Source organism: Grus americana, chromosome 36 (genome assembly GCF_028858705.1).
Source record: "Grus americana isolate bGruAme1 chromosome 36, bGruAme1.mat, whole genome shotgun sequence".
NCBI classification, from domain to species: Eukaryota; Metazoa; Chordata; class Aves; order Gruiformes; family Gruidae; genus Grus; species Grus americana.
Window position 1 is genome coordinate 884,734 of NC_072887.1, and position 21,381 is coordinate 906,114.

Sequence of the window (21,381 nt, forward strand, 5' to 3'; positions counted from 1 at the left end):
AGGCTCCTCCAAGAAGCGATGTCCCAAGAAGTGCTCAGAAAAGGACCTGCTTTGCTGCTAAGTATCCCCCATCTTTTGCAGTAATTTTGTTTAGTGAAGTTGCAAATTGCAAAGGCCAGCGTGCTCCCCTTACAGCTGCACTCTCCTCTATTTACGGTCATCTTCTTTCCACTTCTATGCAAGACCTCAACCCATAACTGGCACTTGACGAACTTTTTTCTGGTTCAAACCAGGCAGATTCCTGCTTTTCCCGGCCATCTTTGCTTGGGAAGGGCTGTACACCCTCCAGGATCTCTTGTGGGTGCACAGCTTGGATCTCCATCCCTACTTGCAACAACCTCACCCAGCACATGCACTTTGCTCGTCTCAGCTCTCCATGATGTAAAGTGGGTGCAGGTTTTTGGGGTCAAGAGGAAATCTCCCTGGGGTGTGGGAGGAGGGTGGGGGCAGCCCCCTACATCTCCCGTTGCAGCTCCATGCCCAACACGGGGCCAAACCTTGCTGAGACCCCTCCACAACAACTTGAGTGCAGTTATCCTTTTGGTTTTGTTTTTGTTTTTATTTTATAACAGAAAAAAACATTCACACATTCCATAGTGATATACAGATATGCAATGGACCACTTTTTCCATAAATTTAGAGAAATAGTCCAGCTCTAGTTGGCAAAGATGTTCAGCACTTGCTGGGGTTTCTGGGCTCCTCACCCCTCATTCAGGTTTTCCACTGGAAAAAAAAGAAAAAGCTTATTAATGCCTCTTCTCTCATACTCTGTAAAAATAAGTGGACCGAAGGATTTCTGTCCTTTGAAGGCAAATTACAGACTGGGAAAAATTAGTTTCTGGTTGCTTACAGACCTGTCCAGGATCATTGCACAGGTTCACAGGCTCAAACATGCAGCAGTGAAAGCTGCTGGTAAGAAAAGCAATTAAAATCATTTTATCCCCTTGCATGCAGTGCAAGAGAACAACCTTGGTTTAACAAAACAGTCAATGCACTCATCCTGCATGGCTGAGATCCTCCCTTCCCATCCCTGTGCTGAAGGAACCAGGGCTGTACACTTGGCACACCCCTTAGCAGAGCGATTTGAGGATGGTCCTTGCAGGAGCTGTACTGACCGGTGAGACACGACACCTTTTCAGCAACAGATCACATTTGAATCTGCTCAACTGTTCTGCAAGTTACAGCTGCTGTGTGAATATTTTTGTTATTTTCTAGGCGTTGCACAAATTGCTCCATTTCTTGCTCAAATATCCTGCTCTGCAGAAGCTAGTGCGGAGTTGCATGAAGGTGTCCCTGCTCTTTTTTCCTCTAACGCCACAGAGAGCTGACATGATGCCAACTTTATTTTCAAGTGCATTGGCATTGATTATGTGTGAAGGAAAGAAGGGCCCACCAAATTTTACAAAAACTATTCTTTAATCTCTGGATGAGTCTGGAAAGCTGGCAGATGCTCTTATTACTGTAAATTTATCATTTTCTCAGTGCTACTTAGAGAGACTGAGCCCTTGCTGAGGCCAGACCCCCTTTTGCTGCCAGCTCATGATGTGCTTTCCATTGTGTTTCCACCTCTTCCCACAGTGACTGCATTTGTTTCTGCAGCCCTTCTCTGATCAAGTCAGGATCTGCTCAGCCCAAGTTATAAAATCATAGATACACAGAAAGGTTTGGGTTGGAAAGGACCTTAAAGCTCATTTAGTTCCAGCTCCCTGCTGTGGACAGGGACACCCTCCACTAGACCACATTGCCCAAAGCCCCATCCAACCTGGCCTTGAACACTGCCAGGGATGGGGCAGCCACAGCTTCTCTGGGCAACCTGTTCCAGTGCCTCACCAACCCCATTGTGAAGATTTTTTTTTTTTCTAATATCTATTCTAAATCCACTCTCCTCAGCTTAAAGCCATTACTCCTTGTCCAGTCACTCCCTGCTCTTGTAAACAGTCCCTCACCAGCTTTCCTGTAGCCTCTTTAGGGACTGGAAGGGGCTCTGCGTTCTCCCCAGAGCCTTCTCTTCTCCAGGCTGAACAACCCAACTCTCTCAGCCTGTCTCCATAGTAGAGGTGCTCCAGCCCTCTGATCAGCTTCGTGGCCCTCCTCTGGACTCTCTCCAACAGCTCCATGTCTCTCCTGTACTGGGGACCCCAGAGCTGGATGCAGTACTCCAGGTGGGGTCTCACCAGAGCGGAGTAGAGGGGCAGAATCACCTCCCTCGACCTGCTGGTCACACCTCTTTTGATGCAGCCCAGGACACAGTTGGCTTTCTGGGCTGCAAGCGCACACTGCTGGCTCATGTTGAACTTCTCATCAATCAGTACCCCCAAGTCCTTCTCCTCAGGGCTGCTTTCAATCCATTCCTCGCCCAGCCTATAGTCATGCTTGGGATTGCACTGGCCCATGTGCAGGACCTTGCCCTTGGCCTTGTTGAACTTCATGCGGTTCACACAGGCCCACCTCTCCAGCCTGTCCAGGTCCCTCTGGATGGCATCCCTTCTCTCCAGCATGTTGACCACACCACACAGCTTGGCATCATCAGCAAACTTGCTCATACTGTGTTCAATCCCATTGTCCATGTGCCCCAGAAACTGGGGCATCTTCTTCCTCCTGAGAAGAAGTCACAAGTTGGACTGCAGTAACCAGAAAGGTCATGATACTGCTGAATTCTGTACCTTTCCCTTTTTTTCATTGCTGGTGGGTGCTGGGAGCCCAGGTTGCAATGAGATGCCTGGGATAGCAGGCTGCACCTTCTGTGCAAATCTCAAGGGACTCATTTTTGAACAGGATCCCAGGCACTCTCAGCACAACCCACTGCAGTGGATGATGCTGAGGTGCATTTTGCTCTGCTGCTCTGTTCCCTAGAGTATAATTCCTCTATTTTATGAGCTTAGTTGTAGCAGAAGGGAGTAAAAATTTAGGGGAGTCCATCAACAGTGTGGATAACAAACTCTGCCTTAAGTTGTGGGAGACCGGGTGTTGGCGTATCTCTTCAACTATGTCGTAATTCATTGAGAAAAGCCCCATAGAGAAAAACTGTACAAAGGTTGCCAGGCTGTGCTGAAACCTAATTCCTCTTTTACAGCTGGGAAGTCTGAGTTCTCTTTCTCAGTTCCTCATGAGCATCACAGCTATAACGTGTTCAAGTTGAATGCGCCATGGTTGAAAATTGGGTATGCAAAGCAGGCATGGAGACAGGCTCCTCAACAAGCTGCAGGTGTGTGATAACCTTGGCTACAGCCTGTGCCACAGGTTCCGCAGCACCTATGAAGAGACCATCCATCAACTGCACAGCAGTGACCTCCTCTGGTAATTTTAATGTTTCTGGCTCTTTAGCCAAAACAGCACGAGGCCATGCAGGAGAACTGTAGGTGAGATGAGAGCTGGCAGTTGATAGATTTGGGTATCATCTCCCCAGGATCACGGCCCTAACACTGCCTGGCTCTCAAGTCATTACTTTCCTTAATCACCCAGTATCACCTCTGTAGCCTGACACAGATCCCACAGGACTATCACGAGGAGTTAGTGAGGGAAACCCAGCCAACTGCTGTAAAACCAGAGTTGGCAGCCCGTTTGAGAAACTCAGAGAAAGCCATTTACATAGACACATTTTTCCATCATCTCTTAGGCTCAGCGGTGTCTGAGGCTGCTCCCTGTTTTCCCCATTTTGCATGGATACAGGTTGACTCTTTCCTATTGCATTTCCTTTAGCTCAGGTTCTCCCCTTGTTTTCATCTTTTGTGAAGCGTAGTGGTAAATCTGCTAGCAGACATCGGATGACCTTGTGGAAAGTAATGAGTTTAAGACTCAGGACTGTCCTGAAAGGTGGCAACCATCCCCCAGACCCTGCCCTGAGACACCTCGATGTGTCTGACTGAGAGGTACCTGATGAGTCAGGAGGTCAGAGCAGAGCTTTGGCAGAAGATGGGAACCAAAGCCCAACGCTACCACCCCCAACACCCCCAGCCCATTTCTCTCCCACCCGGGGAGGTTGCATGGTTGGGTTGGGCTGTTCCCCAGGTGCACAGTGATTCCCATGCAGCTCTGGGTACACCTGTGAGGCTGGCTGGGGTAGCCAGGAGCAGTCAGGCATTGCAATGAAATGGTTGTATTGCAATTAAGACTGTTGAAACATTAATTAGACTCCACAGAGAGAGGTGTGTTGTTCTGGTTGATGATACTGAAATCTTTGGTCAAGCACGCAGCATGCAACACTAAGGATTAAAAAGACAGGTAGAACTACCATGGCCCTGTTTCATTTATGGATTACTGGAGCTGCTGCTGAACATCAGCATCTTTTGTGATCGTCTACGGACCCCTTGTGCCCAAAACCAGCAACTCCTGCACTTTTCATTTAGAGGTTTTCATTTATAGGATCGTTCAGTTGGAAGGGACCTACAAGGATCATCAAGTCCAACTGCATGACTGCTCCAACTGTTAACCTCAGTTCGCCGGTGTGAAAATGAACTGTGAGCTGTGCTGCATCTACGGAGCTTGGGGTGGGGGAAAGAAACAACAAAACTATTTTAGTTAAGCAGGGTTACACACATGGATCTGAATACACACAGGGGACAGATTTTTTTTTTTTTTTTGAGTAGGGCAGCGACATTTTTACGTATTGATGAGTAATAGCACTAAAAATGTTTTATAGGATTTGATTGTGAGAGACAGAATTAGTTTGGAAACTTTTCCTTTTGAAGACTGTGGCAACCACTAGAAAGGTGAAAAACAGTCACCCTGGGTCATTTCTGTGGAAGTTTCTGATCGTAGCTTGGCTGGTGTTCCCTTCTCTGCATGGCAGCAGAATTACTGACTTTGCTGGGAACAGCCAAGACTCTCCTTGCTTAATAACAAGTTATGACAAATCACTGTAAAATCTAGTGCTGGCTATAAATTATGTTAAAATCTTTATTTGAGATTTTTAAGGACCAGACAAAGGATTTGGAGGACTGGAATGGAAGTTGTCCAATGTCGACCAGTTTCTCTTGTTAATTCCATACAGGCGCCTTGATTCTTGGACCTCTCCTCTCTCTAAATAAAAACTTGTGAAGGTCAGATACCAGCTATCTGCCAGCTGTTAAATGTTCTTCTGTGACTGCACAGCAAATCACCTCAGTCTATTCTAAGTAGCACTTAATCAACCTGGATCTATGTGTGGCAGGGGCTGAGACCGTGGGACAAATGAATACTGAATGCCAGGACAAAGCCTCTTGACTAAGACTTTCCTTGGGAGGAACAGCAGACTCTTTGCCTTAACAGGGCCACATAATGCTTTTCTGTCCTGGATTTAGATCTTATTCTTAGAGCTTATTCCCAATAGCTCTCCCGTGGATGAGAGGGATGTCTGACTTGGTGTCAGACTTAAAAAAACCACTGCTCTTGCACAAGTGGTGTCCGGAGAGGACCCTCCTTCCCTGGTACTGCTGGTTGCAGAGGGAAGGATGTTGCAAGGGATGGGGGAAAGCCTCAGGTGTGTTTGCAGATATTTATTGGACAGTCTGATGATCCCCAGTGATGCTTCTCTCTCATTAGAGATCATCTTCTGCAGTTTTGTCTGCAGAAACCTTTGCAAGCTTTGTCAGATGCTGTATAACTGTGGCCATGGCTGTAATAATACCGCAAGGTCTTTTGTAACTGCGACATTAATCTGGGGACAAGGCTCAGGTGTCCCAGCTGCAGGCTGCTGTGCAGGTCTGGGGGATGCTTGTAGCAGCCCAGAGCCCTGGCTGTGAAAACTGATTCCATGGGCATGACTTCCTGCAAGAAGTACAAGTGGAAGAACGTTGCAAATGCAGAGGCTAGAAACAAGGACTGTGCTACAAAAAAATCTGTACACGGAAACCATCAACGGTGCTGCATGCCTGTGATGGAAAGTCCAGAATCAGGATGGGGCTGTATCTCCTGGAAGGGGAGAAATATGCCCCAAAGGTGGTATCTTATTCCACTCATACCCAGAGAAGACTATCTCCCACCCACTAGCCGCTTTTAAAGCCAGCAAGGGAATAGGTCCTCAGATGGAGATGGTCCACCACTGCAGATGAAGCGAAACACGCTCAGGGTTGCATGCTGCACATTTGCACTGAGGATCTCATCATTGGCAACTCCAACAGCACAATGGCTCTACAGAGTCTAATTAAGTTAGCCTAATTAACTTTTCAATAGTCTTAATCTGTGCAGTGTCTTTCCCTCCTGCATCTAAAGCTGGAAGAGGACTGAAAGCTCTTGGGAGAGATGAGGACTGAAAGAAGGTCCTGGGAGGTCACGCATTACTCAGAGGACTCTCACAACACTTTTCTTAAGACATATTATCCCCAACCCACCATTTTCCTTCCCTAAGAAGGTAGGAGCCCTTCCAACCCTGAACAAACAGATTTCTAAAGCCCAGACAACCAGGCTAGGAGCCAGCACACGTTTCCATTCTTAAAACTGAAAAGTGATCACCTGATGTAAAAATCCCACAGACTGACTTCCAGCAAGCTGGTAATTCTTTCAGGCAGTGTAGTTCCCCTGCTCAGCATTTATGCTAAAAGCAGCAATTTGTGATCTCCAGTTTGGCTGTGTTTTGCTGGAAATCACATAGGCAGAGCCATTCACCAAAGATCCTTGCCCCTAAGCCCAATTCTGCTCCCCATCATCTCAAGCAACACCTCGTTCATGCCAGTGATCTTACTGAAACCCATATGTTTATTTGGGAATAAATTTCTACAAGCATGAGAGCACCTGAGAAGACTCCTCCTTGAGGGTTCCCATGCAGCCCCTTGGGTGCAAATCGCGGTGTGCTCCTGGCTCACACCACGTATAGCCCTCTCTGGGAAACAACCCATCTTCAGAGATACCCCATCCCACCTGGGAGCCTCTCCTGCTGCCCCCATCAAGGACCATGACTACGACCTCAAAGGAGAGCCTTTTTACCCCAATCCAGCTTTTTCTCACCATGTCTTGGGGTGAGGAATGAGAGTTTTGCTCCTTCCCTGCTTGTGGCGGTGGGGTGTGTGTGCGCTTTTCCTCTGCCCTGCTCAGAGCATCTGATTTTGCCCCTGCCCTGCTCAGGCAGTTTGCTTGGCCCTTCTACCACTCAGAGCATCTAGTTTTGCTCCTGCCCCACTTGTTGCAGAATATTTTGGCCTTACCCCACTGAGAGCAACTGTTTTGCCCTTGCCTGACTTGGGTCAGTCGGTCTTACCGCTGGCCCACTCAGAATGGCTAGTTTTCTCCCTACCCTGCTCAGGATGGCTTGTTTAGCCCCCGAGCTGATCAGGGCAGTAAATTTTGCACATGCCCCATGCAGCATTGCTGGTATTGCAAGACCTCATCTTTATACCCTCTATGGTCTCCATTTCTCTTCTTCTCCACGTAGGCCAGCTTCAGATATCAGACAAGTAGCAGTTTACACCAGGGCAGCAGCCTAAAGTCCGTCAAGAAAAGATAAAGACTGACGTGGGGTAGTGTATTGGGTTTGTGTGGCAAGGTTTTGGTAGGGGGGAGCTACAGGGGCGGCTTCTGCCGGAAGCTGCTAGAAGCTTCCCCCATGTCTGATAGAGCCAATTCCAGCCGGCTTCAAGATGGACCCACCGCTGGCCAAGGCTGAGCCCATCAGTGACGGTGGTAGTGCCTCTGGGATAACATATTTAAGAAGGGAAAAAAAAAGGAGTAGCAGTTTTTTGCAGCCAGAGAGAGGAGTGAGAAGATGTAAGAAACTCTGCAGACACCAAGGTCAGTGCAGATGGAGGGGCAGGAGGTGCTCCAGGCGCCAGAGCAGAGATCCCCCTGCAGCCCGTGGTGAAGGCCATGGTGAGGCAGGCTGTCCCCCTGCAGCCCATGGAGGAAGGATGAGGGGGTGTAGAGATTCCACCTGCAGCCCATGGAGGACCCCACGCCAGAGCAGGTGGAGGCACCTGAAGGAGGCTGTGGCCCGTGGGAAGCCCACGTTGGAGCAAGTTCCTGGCCGGACCGGTGGACCCATGGAGAGAGGAGCCCACGCCAGGGCAGGTTTGCTGGCAGGACTTGTGACGCTGTGGGGGACCCATGCTGGAGCAGTTCGTGAAGAGCTGCAGCCCGTGAGAAGGACTCACGTTGGAGAAGTTTATGGGGGACTGTCTCCCATGAGAGGGGAAGAGTGTGAGGAGTCCTCCTCTGAGGAGGAAGGAGTGGCAGAAACAACATGTGTTCAACTGACCACAACCCCCATGCCCCGTCTCCCTGAAGGGGAGGAGGGAGAGAATTTGGGAGTGAAGTTAAGCCTGGGAAGAAGGGAGGGGTGGGGGGAGGTGTTTTAAGATTTGGTTTTATTTCTCATTGCTCTACTCTGTTTTGCTTGGTAATAAATTAGATTAATTTTTTCTACATTGAGTCTGTTTTGCCCATGACGATAATTGGCTAGTGATCTCTCCCTGTACTTACCTTGACCCACAAGCCTTTCACTGTATTTTCTCTCCCCTGTCCAGTTGAGGAGGGGAGTGGTAGAGCGGCTCTGGTGGGCACCTGGCCTCCAGTCAGGGTCAACCCACCACAGGTAGTTCAGATTTGACAGCACTGAATGATGTAGGTAGTAATTGTCTCCTATGACAGAAAGAGAAACACCAGGAGAATGAGAAAAAAAATAGAAAAATCATGAAAAGGAAATTGTATTCTGAACACATTTTAATACTGGTTATTATCTGACATAGAACAGTAAATAGGCTTGCTGCCTGAGAGCTGTGTTGATGCCATGACCGTCCACAGACGTATCGTCCATCGTACCACAATCCATTGCTGGCCCGCAAAGAAAAGCAGCAATACCTGGAGATGAACTGCATGGTTTCTCAACAAAAACACAGATAGAAAACTACAGAACCAAGAGCTCACCAAAACAAATCCAATCCAGCCTGTAAGGAGACCTTCTCCCCAAAAAACTTGGCTGCCGGTAACACTGCCGTGAAGGTTTGTCTTCCCCAGCACACATTATTCTGCCATTATGGAGGAAGTTGCTCTTTACCTTTGTGTAGCATATTTCTGCTACACTCCAAAGCTGTCTGGGAGAGCTCCAGAGGAGCTACCAGGCATGGATCTGCCTATAACGTCAACAAAATGCCTCGGGTAGCTACCCTGGAGGAGTCTCGGGCTGCTACCTGGCAATTCATCCTTCTCCAGAGGAGGCCAACATGCACCTGGATATGGCTGGGAGAATTCCCAGAGATCTACTGTCGCAGATCCTTATTTAGGATCCTGCTGACTACACCAATGTGTCACAAATGGGTGATTTAGACCGCTTAAAGAACTACTGCCAAAGGTATTAGCAAAAGTGGTTTTATTGAAAGGTAATGTTGCAGAAGTGTGACTTAACACAGTTAAGTGTCATATTATAGCTGTCATAATAACTGTCATATTTATGAAATAAAGTGGTTGGCTTGTAGTCAAATCACATGTGATGGAAAAGGTATGCATGAGACTCCTTCTACCCACAACTTTCTTTGTTCCTTGATAAATAAGTCTTGGAAAAGTCACCTGCTATTCCTTTATTAATCCCATGGTCAGTGTTCCAAGCTCATATGCATCATATCAATGCTTATAAATACCTAAAGGCTGGATGTCTAGAGGAAGGGCCCAGACTCTTTCCAGCAGTGCCCAGTGACAGGACAAGGGGAAATGGGCACAACATGGAACACAGGAAGTTCCATGTGAACATGAGGAAAAACTTCTTCACTTTGAGGGTGACAGAGCCCTGGGACAGGCTGCCCAGAGAGGTTGTGGAGTCTCCTTCTCTGGAGAGATTCAAAACCCACCTGGACGCAATCCTGTGCAACATGCTCTAAGTGATCCTGCTCTAGCAGGGGGGTTGGACTAGATGATCTCCAGAGGTCCCTTCCAACCCCTACCATTCTGTGACTCTGTGAATCTGTGACGGTCACTGTGTCACTCTGCTCCTTTGTGGGTTTCTAAGAGAACAGACTGGAACTAGAGAAGTTCTTAGTCCATTTACAGCTTAGGCCTTTACCTCCTTTGGAGCCTGAACCAAACTACCTCAGTTTGGTTAAGGAGTCGAGTCCATCCATCACAAGTGGCAACCAAAATTATATCGTTATCTTTAGTCTGATTATGGCTACCGGCAGAATATCAAGTTAATCTACCTGTGAATAGCCACATAATCTCAGAGCCTGCAGGGCCTGATAAACTCCATGCAGGAAGAAATCTACAGTGTGATGGCTTATTAGAATAGATTTTATGTAACGGCTTTTGGGGAATCTCCCTTCCATGCTCTGGGGATGTGGTGCGTAGTAAGGTTTTGGAAGAATCTGCGGAGGAATACCAATTGCCTTTAGGCATAGGAACAGATCTATGGAACATTCCAAGCATAAGACTCTCCTGTTCATCTGTATGGTCCTGAAATATGAATTTTATTGGCATTTCCAGTTCCCAGCCCCTACAGAGTGAGCAAGCTTGTCCATAGGTTTGCTCTCCAAGCGTACCCACAGGTCTCCTTTCAGACTAGCGACAAACCCTTCTTGGCGGAAGGGCGGTATCCTTCCTTTCTTCAGTGAAAATTCATAATATAGATGCTGGTCCTTGTATCACTGAGAATTCCATGGGACAGACACCCAGGAGAGGCGATTTCTGGTAGAGGATGGGCTTTTAGTGCAGTCGGGCTAACTTGCCTCTGCTGCTGTAGTTTGGACTGTGGCTATGGCCGAATTATGGAATGAATACATATAGTTCATATTCTGCCACAGGCTTACAAGCAAGGCTACTATATTAAATCCTAGGCTTCCAAATCACTATTAACAGGAAAAACAAACAGACGCAAATAGCAAAAATAACTATCCCTTGGATAGAGAGGACAGCACTGAAATGGAAAGAATTTCCTGACTCTGGAAACCCAAAAAGCATTTAAAGATCTAAACCAAGCAGTCATGGAAGCTCCCTTGTTAGCCCGGCCAGACTACAACAAGCCTTTTATATTATATTTACATGAACAGAAAGGAATAGCCAGTTGGCCCAGAAATGTCTGCAAACCATAGCATATTACTCAGCAGAACTAGACCTCGTAATTCAAGGCATGATTTCATGCACTAGGGCTGTGTCAGCAGCAGCTGTGGTGATTGAGAAAGCAAGAAATATTGTCCTGGGGCACCTCCTAGTGCTAATGGTGCCCCATGCAGTGAAAACTGTGTTAACTGAGAGCAGTCATTCCTTATTTACCCATCAACATCGTCATTGTTATGAAGTGATACTACTAAGCGAAATAAATATTACCTTAGAACTGTGTGACGTGTTAAATCCAGCAGCCCTACTGCCAGAAATATTACAGCTGGAACAGGGATCTCATCACGACTGCCTAGAAACTCTGGAACTGAAACCAACACTGTTGCCATACGTAAAGGAACAGCCCCTTGGCAACCCAGACTTGGTGTTATTCTGCAATGGATCATCCTACTACGAAAAGGGATGGCAAGTTACAGGGTACACTGTCACCATGCAATTTATGGTCCTGGAAGCAAGACCTATTCCAGGACACAAGCTGCATAATTAATACCATTAACTCGAGCATGTGTTTTAGCAGAAAATCAAACTGCTAACATCTACATAGACTCCAAATATGCTTTGGGAGTAGTGTTTGCAGCAGGACTGATCTGGAAAGAAAGAGTTTGTAACACCAGCGCAACACAAAATAGCACATTGAGAACAAATTTTGGACCTTCTATATGCTTGAGAAAAACCAGAACAAGTAGCAGTATTATACCATAAGGCCCACCAGTGAGCTACTTCTGACATGACTGAAGGAAACATTCTTGTCAATGGTGCAGCTAAGGCAGCAGCCTTACGACCTTTACAGGTCCAACCAAAAACACATGGAGAAATGCTATTGACGATAACTGAAGAAGACTTAAAAAGAGAACATGAAACCTTACCCACAGAAGAAATTGAGAAGTGGAACCATTTACGAGCAAAACGAGTAAATGGAATCTGGACATTAGGAGGAAAACCTTTTCTCCCCAGGGTTATGTTGATACCTTTGGTCAGAGAACTCCACCACTGGACATGTGGAGGCGCATCTTATCTAGAAAATCAGGTCTTTCACTCATGGATGGCACCTGGATTGACCCAAGCAGTACTACAAGTCACAAAAGGGTGTTTGAGATGTGTAGAATTTAACACGAACTCCAAAATAGAGGCAAAGCCAAAAGGAGGGCACCCTTGGGCCTGGATGCCATTTCAGAAACTACAAATTGACTTTGCAGATATGCCTCCAAAAGATGGGCAAAAATACCTACTGGTTATAATGGATCAATTATCCTGTTGGGTAGAGTCATTCCCTACCCAAAAAGCAAGTGTTCAAGTGATGGTTAAAGCTTTACTGAAAGATACCATACCATGTTTTGGCGTGCCTGAAGAAACAGATTCTGTATTGGATCTGGCTGAGATGGACTTAATTTTCCCCAGAGCAATCCTCACACTGCTGTGCTGTGTGTTGGTAGCTAGCAAGGTGGTGATAACATACCAGTGTTTTGGCTACTGCTGAGCAGTGCCAGCACACACCAAGGCTGTCTCTCCAACATTTCTTCCCCCCCTCAGCAGTAGGCTGGGGGTGGGCACGATCTTGGGAGGGGACACAGCCAGGACAGCTTACCCAAACTGACCAAAGGGATTCCATACCATATGAGGTCTGCAGAGCAATAAGAAGCTGAGAGATAGGGAGAGGAACTGGGGGCATTTGTATTTTTTACAATGTTTGTCTTCGGGAGCAACTGCTACGCACACTGAAGCCCCGCTTCCCGGGAAGTGGCTGGACATCGCCTGCTGATGGGAAGTAGAGAATAATATTTTGCTTTTGCTTTCCTTCAGTGTGTGACCTTTTACTTTTGCTGTATTAAACTGCCTCTATCTTGACCCACGAGTTTGAGGTTGGTTTTTTCCATCTTATTTTTCTCCCCTCCCTGCCCTGCTGAGGAGGGGAGTGACAGAGTGGCTTGGTGGGCACCTGGCATCCAGCCAAGGTTAAACCACCACAAAACCTATATAAAGATTTAGGAATTTGACAAAGACTGCATAAACTTTCCCACCTCCAATCCTCAGGACACCGAGAGAAAATGAACTTTAAAGAGTAAGCTGGTAAAAATTTGTAGAGAAACACAAAATTGACAGAAGCTTTACCATGAGCACTATGGGAATTAAGGCGACGCCCAAACCCAGGTCATAAATTAACTCCTTTTGAGACTGTTCAGAAGACCACATAGAATTCCAGGAACCTTTGCTCCAGCACACACAAGCCTTCCAGCAGGGGATGACGTTGTTGTCTGAAAATCAGGTTCATTGCCCAGTGTGCAATAAGCCAATTCTCACACACACAGGAGAGATACTGCTTTTTATTCAGGCCTGGGTGCTCAGTGGATTTTCACAAATCAAGCACACCTAATATATATAATGGTAGGACTGTACAATAGCCATCCTTAGTAGTACCTAGCAACTATTTACAAAACTATCTGTGATATCCTTAACTATGGAACTATGAAAAACTATCTGTAACTTCTTAGCTACAGAATCATGATTAACTTTTAATTTCAATGATGGAAATCAATGTGATTACCCAAGATGTCTTATATCTACAAGATAGTTTTAAGGAGAAACAGCAGGAATTTGTAATAACACAAACTTTACCTTTAGGAAACTATTTCCATCTGTATTGAGCCAGACATTATGGCATGATAAAGGTCTATAAAACTAAAGACACATTACAACACAAGTGAGAAGAGTCCTGTGCAAGTATTGCAGGTAAAGATGCAGGGATCCACCACTCTCAAGTGAAAGCTGCTACGAACTCCCAGCCATGATCCTCCTTTTGCTGCTGTTGAACACAATCGATCAGAGGAATTCCACTACAACACATAACTGAGTTCAAACTGGTGGCTATTATTAGCAAAGACTGCCTTAAATAATTCAGATTAATTTTGCATATAGAATGGGTCAGGTAACGCAAAATTTGCAACCACATTACATAGATGTGAGCACACCTCGGTCACTACTATGTAACAACTCAAACTTGTCCAGTTTTGAGGTGAACCTAACCTGTAGTCAGCTTCTCAGCATAGGAAAAGTCTCAACACTGGCCTCATGGACAACTCAACAAACATGCTATGTGATTCCAACTTCTCAGGTTAGTCCAAGTGAATCTTGCATATATATGGCTAATGCTACTGCACCATCAGTAAACATGGACAACGGTGATTTACTCTGTAGCACAAGAACAAAGGCTTCCTATTATTCTGCTGATATCTACGTCCCAAAAGGATGGTTTCTATTATGTGGACTTCAGGCCTATATTTATGTACCCAAAAAAGCAACCACCTGAATGCCACCTCCACTTTGATGTCATTACAGGAGGATCAGCAATCAAATACGGAAACAATCTTGCAAAACAGAGCAGTCACAGACTACTTGTTACTAGGGCCAAGACTGGGTGTGAAGGTTTTGAAGGACTTAGTTCTTCCAATCTCACAGATAACTGTAAACCTACAGAAGCCCAACTGTAAAACTTCCAAACTTTACTACAAAATGTAAGACAGAACCCAAGAGAAATAGAACAGTGGAACTTGTTGTCAAATCTATTTTCTTTGATGACTTCTAGTAATTGTATCAGTTCAGTAGTAACGATATCAGGAGTTTTACTTATTTTAAGGATTACAGTCTGCTGGTTTACTCAAGCTGTCTTGCTCAAATTAGTGGATACAAATCCTATTCTGCTCCAATTTAAGGTGTGCGGGTATGCACAAAACAAATGGAGGGAATGTTAAATAAGAAAAAGTGTCAACATAGAGGTGGCTTCCAAGATCTGTGCAGTTGAATCTGACCGACAGTCATCTCGCCTGTGGAAGTGGGTTTGCTGCTAGAAGAAACCCGACCAAGCTGGCTGAAAGCAGCCAAGTTGCAAAAAAGTCTTGCAAACTCAGCTAATAAAGATGCATTAAGTGCACTTGCCCAGAGGGTATTCGCATGTCCAAATCCGCAAAAGTGGATGGTAACAGACACTCTTGTGGCTAAAGCCAATAGGGTATGCAAATTGTAAAAATGAGTATGTGAATAGCCTTAAGATTACATATGAGGAGTCAAGAGTTGTAACAAGGCTCCTTCTCATGCTCCCAGCTGAGAGCACCTTTATTGGTGGCAGTAAGATGCGTTTTTAGCTAGCGCATACTTCTGCTGCCTTTTTCCCCAGTCCCTGTGCGTGAAATAGAAGAAAAGAAAAACGCAAGCAAATCCCTCTTGGTAACAAGAGAGCCAGATGTGGGACCTGTGGCTGAGCTGGGAGACAGGCAGCACCCCTGGACCAGCCTTGGGGCTTGCTGGCCACCTGCCTTCAAATCCGCTCTTCCCGGCACGACATTGCCCGGGAGCTATTTTGCATTTTGCTCCTCTCCTGCAGGAACCACACTCCATGCCAAGCACACCCAGAGCTGCGCCTGTGCCAGCAGAAGACTTCAAGTAGTGCTGGGGCTGATGGTGACAGTTCCCAGGTCACGTGGCGGGGACAGTGTTATTTATTGAACATATATAAAATCATACATGTTCCTTTTCCTGGTTAAGTATAGGTGGCCCGTCCACCTTGGTCAAATTTGGTAATTTAGATATCTCACTAGGAGAGAAGACGCATCATGATTTCGAGTCCCATGTTGTCTCTACATACTATAGTCCCTTCCTAACCGTTGTGAACAGGTTAGTTCTACCCTAGATGTGGCTCTTTATTCACAATTCAATAAACAATACAATTACAATAAACAATACAATGACATTACAGTTTTCAAGATCTTACAATAGACTGCGCTTGACTTGCAAACACGTGTATAATGTCCACTGAAGTAAATAGCGTTCTATTCGATAGACGACGAGCCACTTTATCTTGTCGGGAATTCAAGAGTCCCAAGTCAGCAAGTAGTTCGTAATTGCCTTGATGCCACTTCCTGCATGCGCCCAGAGGGAAACCCATAAACTTGAAATTAGTAGTGTTCATCACTTCTTGCACTTTACTTTTAAGATGTTGGTACTTCCTTACTTTTCCTATTGCTGCATCCGCCAAAGATGTTTCCTTACTTTCATATCTCACGGTAACATCCACCACAATGGCTTGGTCTCCTTTTACAGATATTAAGTCTGGTTTAAATAATTCATTTTGTTTATCTTTCAGCAATGGTTCTTGAAATATAATCCATTCCTTTCTTTTGGCCTCTTCTGCCAACAATTTACACAATTGATTAAGTCTTTTGATTCTTGCATCCTGAACCACAGGACAATATCCAGTTATATGGGAGCAGGTCTCATCCTCTGCCTGGCAATGTCGACAGGATTTCATAGAATCATAGAATCATAGAATGGTTTGCGTTGGAAGGGACCTCAAAGATCATCTAGTTTCAACCCCCCTGCTGCAGACAGGGACACCCTCCACTAGACCACATTGCCCAAAGCCCCATCCAACCTGGCCTTGAACACTGCCGGGGATGGGGCCTCCACAACCTCTCTGGGCAACCTGTTCCAGTGCCTCACCACTCTCACAGTAAAGAATTTCTCTCTAACATCTAATCTAAATCGACCCTCCTTCAGCTTAAACCCATTACCCCTTTTCCTGTCACTACATTCCCTGATAAACAGTCCCTGACCATCTTTCCTGTAGGCTCCCTTCAGGTACTGGTAAGCCACAATTAGATGTTCCCAGAGCCTTCTCTTCTCCAGGCTGAACAACCCCAAATCTCTCAGCCTGTCCTCATAGCAGAGGTGCTCCAGCCCTCTGATCAGCTTCGTCGCCCTCCTCTGTAATCTCTCCAACAGCTCCATGTCTCTCCTGTACTGGGGCCCCCAGAGCTGGATGCAGTACTCCAGGTGGGGTCTCACCAGAGCAGAGTAGAGGGACAGAATCATCTCCCTCGACCTGCTGGTCACACCTCTTTTGATGCAGCCCAGGGCACGGTTGGCTTTCTGGGCTGCAAGCGCACACTGCCAGCTCATGTTGAACTTCTCATCAATCAGTACCCCCAAGTCCTTCTCCTCAGGGCTGCTTTCAATCCATTCCTCGCCCAGCCTATAGTCATGCTTGGGATTGTGCTGACCCATATGCAGGACCTTGCCCTTGGCCTTGTTGAACTTCATGCGGTTCACACAGGCCCACCTCTCCAGCCTGTCAAGGTCCCTCTGGATGGCGTCCCTGCCCTCCAGCGTGTCAACCCACCACACAGCTTGGTGTCATCGGCAAACTTGCTGAGGGCGTACCCAATCCCATTGCCCATGTCGCCGACAAAGATGTTGAACAGTGCTGGTCCCAGTACCGACCCCTGAGGAACGCCACCTGTCACTGTTCTCCACTTGGACATTGAGCCATTGACCACAACTCTTTGAGTGCGACCATCCAGCCAATTTAATTTAGGTTTCTTGCCTACCCCTTGCCAGGAATTCTCTTGTTGGGTAGATGTTTGCTTCCAGTTGTAATACTGTGATGAGCTTTCTGTGTGGTATGCCCCTATAATGTTCTATCTAGTTATTACTGATCTCATCCTTCTCAAAGTTGGAAATCCCACGGCCCTGGGACAGCAGCCTGGTCCAGTTTATGAATTCTTGTATTCTCCAGTCACAGGGTCTCGGGAAGATGATTTTCGGAGCGGACTTCTCCCATTCCGAGACAAATTCTTCACTGCCAATTACATCCCATATTACCATAACCATTTTTGGGTCCTAGATAGATGGTATTTTTTCTTTATCTCCTCCAGCTGCAATCCACAACTTCCCAAATTCCTTCTCAATACCCTCCTGCCGTACAACTGCCCTTACCGTCTCATCTGAAGACTGCGCAATTCTGTGTAGTCTTCTTGCCTGCACATTTGGGATTAATCCCCTAAGTCTGGTAATACCCAAACTGCTGTCTCTAGTGCTGGAATATAAGATGGCATCACAGGTACTTGTGGGTAGATGTAACCACTCCTTGACTGCAGTTTGAATTACTAAGTCAAGGGCTTCTAGGTACATGGCTTTAACATTGGCTTGGTCTGCAAGATAGATCAGTCACGGAATAGTGTAACCCTTCAAGATGTCTGTCTTCTGTAACGGTTTCAATGGAGCCTTCCCAATCTGTTGTAACCACTCTTTCACTTTTTCCATTAGTTCTGGTTTTGATATTCCAATCCATGGGTCAATGTGTAATCCCAAATATTTTCAGAGCTGCCCAGTTCAATCATATTGAGGGGAGTCCCATTTATTGTCCATGGGGGGCAGTCATTAACAGTATAAGAGGCTTTCGTGGGCTGTATATAAAAGGCGTGGGACTTTTCACCCTGTGTTTGAGGCCAGTTAGTTTGCAAAAGACCTCCAAGATCTCAATGTTCCTCTGCATTCCATCCCATGAATTGCTCAATAAAATCAAGTCGTCTGCAAAAGCCATAGTTGTGGTATTTCTCGAACAGTGCTGTACCCACAACCTTCCTCCTCTAATTTACATGGGAAGGGATCCACTGATAGATTAAATAATATCAGGGACATTGGATCGCCTTGTTTCACGCCGATCCGGATCCCAGTAGGATCCGACTGTTCATTCTTCAGGTGAATATGAGTGTTGGCGTTATGATACAAGCTTGTTATCAGGGCAATAATATCATCGTCCACGCCCTTTTGTTTTAGAGCCGCTATGATGTGAGAATGGCTCACGGTGTCTGTCCTGGTTCTGGCAAGGATAGAGTTAATTTCACAAAGAGCCAGGACAGGTGAGCCAAGCTGGCCGGGGGCTATTCCATACCATGTGACATCATGCTCACCATAAAAGGGGGCTAGTCGGGCAGGGGCGGGTTTTGGTGTGGCTCCGGAACAGGCTGAGCGCCCCGGTAGGTGGGTCGTCGGTAAATTGTTCTTTGTTATCACCCATTGTGAATATCTGTTATCAGTATTGTTGCTGATTGTTTCCCTCTCCCTTGCTGTCCCAGTAAACTGCCCTTATCCCAACCCTCGAGGCTTTGCCGTTGTTTTTCCATTCTCCTCCCCAGCCCGCCGGGGGAGGGGTGAGTGAGTGGTGCGTGGCACCCAGCTACCGGCTGGGGCTAAACCACGTCAGTCCTTTTTGGCGCCCAATGTGGGACACGAAGGGTTGTGATAATGACAAGTTTGAAAAAACAAAGTTGTTATAAGCATCTATAATGTTATTGAAACAGTTGCTGGTCATAATGATGTTCTGTTTGGTCACATGGCTCTGGTTTGTAAACCCGTGTTTACTCTATGTAATCCCTGCGGCACTGTTTATCATCTCTGGGAGAGGGGTTTATGGTCTCATGTTGTTGTATTGTGTGCTAATGACTTATGATAAGATATCATCGACGGTCATGAGTCTGAGCTGGTACTTGTATGTAGCATTTCTGTCAGGCCCGTACCTCGGTCAGTATCTTTCAGAACTGATTAATAATTGCACCCAATCTATGGGAAAGACAGGGGGGGATACCTTCTCTCACTCTTTCACCTCCCCTTTTCCCTTTTGGTTGGTTACAACAATTTTTGAGAATTTTGAATACCCTTGGAATGTTCAGGCCAGTATATTCCTATTGCTATGTCTCCTGCATGCTTTCCAAGTCCTGTTCAGGGCTAGCAAAAATTGTTTCAAGAATACCACCCAAGGATCTTCCCCAAGGCTGAATGGTCAGGGCTGGCATGGCATGTGGGAGACTATGGGCGGGTATCTAGAGACCTTCTCACCCCCAATGGTTTGGAGCTTCACTCCCGAACAACTGCAAGACCCTGATAAAATGGTAGAATATTTGAAAGGAAAATGCTGTGGGTATTCTAAGGAGACACAACTTACTGCACTGTGCTGGGCCCTGGCCACAACCTATCAAACACTGCTTGAGAGTAGACAGCACCACCCAGAGGGAGAGAGCAGACCCACAGGCCCCGCAGCTGCCCAAACCCCTGCAACAGGCACCACAGCTACCCAAACCCCCGCAACAGGCACTGTAGCCGAGCCAAAAGATCAACCCATACCAGTATCAATCGCCCCTATACACAAAAAGAAATACACAAGGAAATCGGTTCGCTTAGTGAAAGATGATGATGAATCAGGACCATCACGAGAACAAGAAGAGCCAGAACCAGCAGTGATCACCCGATCCCTGTCCCTGAATGAGCTGCGAGATACGCGGAAAGATTTCAGCCGCCTTCCAGGGGAGCACATTATTACCTGGCTGCTCCGCTGCTGGGATAACGGGGCCAGTAGCCTGGAACTGGAGGGCAGGGAGGCCAAGCAGCTGGGATCCTTGTCTAGGGAAGGGGGCATTGACAAGGCAATTGGGAAGAAGGCGCAGGCCCTCAGCCTCTGGAGGCGACTCCTGTCAAGTGTGAGGGAAAGGTATCCTTTCAGTGAAGATGTCGTATGTCGGCCAGGCAAGTGGACCACCATGGAGAGAAGTATCCAATATCTGAGGGAATTAGCTGTGCGGGACATGGTTTATTATGATCCGGACAATGCACAGTTGCCCACAGACCCCGATGAAGTCCAATGTACCCGACCCATGTGGCGAAAATTTGTGTGAAGTGCACCATCATCATACGCCAACTCACTGGCAGTCATCGACTGGAAAAGTGAAGAGGCACCCACAGTGGATGAAGTGGCTGGCCGACTCCGGCAATATGAAGAGAGCCTTTCTTCCTGCCTCGTCTCGACTGCGGAGAAGCTGTCCCAGGACATCCGGCAACTCAAAGAGGATATATCTTACTCCCCACCTGTACAGACGCGTATTGCAGCTGTTAGGAGTAAGCGTTTTTCTGCTCCAGAGAGGGGATATAGAGCATACACACCACGAGATATCCTGTGGTTTTATCTGCGTGACCACGGAGAAGACATGAGGAAATGGGATGGGAAGCCTACCTCAACCCTGCGGGCACGTGTACATGAGCTACAAGGCAAGACAGCTGTACAAAGGGACTCTTCCAGAAAGAATACTGCTCCAGTTTCCACCCGGCAGCCCCCCAGACCAAGTGAAAGGACCAATCGTACTTATGATCCTCTTGAAGGGACTTCTAAGTCCTTTTTGCAAGAGGTGAATAGTGACTATGATGAGCAGGATTAGAGGGGCCCTGCCTCCAGCCAGGTGGAGGAAAGGGACAATAGGGTTTATTGGAATGTGTGGATCTGATGGCCTGGCACATCGGACCCACAAGAGTACAAAGCCCTAGTGGACGCTGGTGCACAGTGTACCTTACTGCCATCAAACTATGAAGGGGTGGAACCGATATCTATTTCTGGTGTGATGGGGGAATCCCAACAGTTGACTCTGTTGGAGGCTGAAGTAAGTCTAACTGGGAATGAGTGGCAAAAGCACCCCATTGTGACCGGGCCAGAGGCTCCGTGCATCCTGGGCATAGATTACCTCCGGAAAGGGTATTTCAAAGATCCAAAAGGCTACC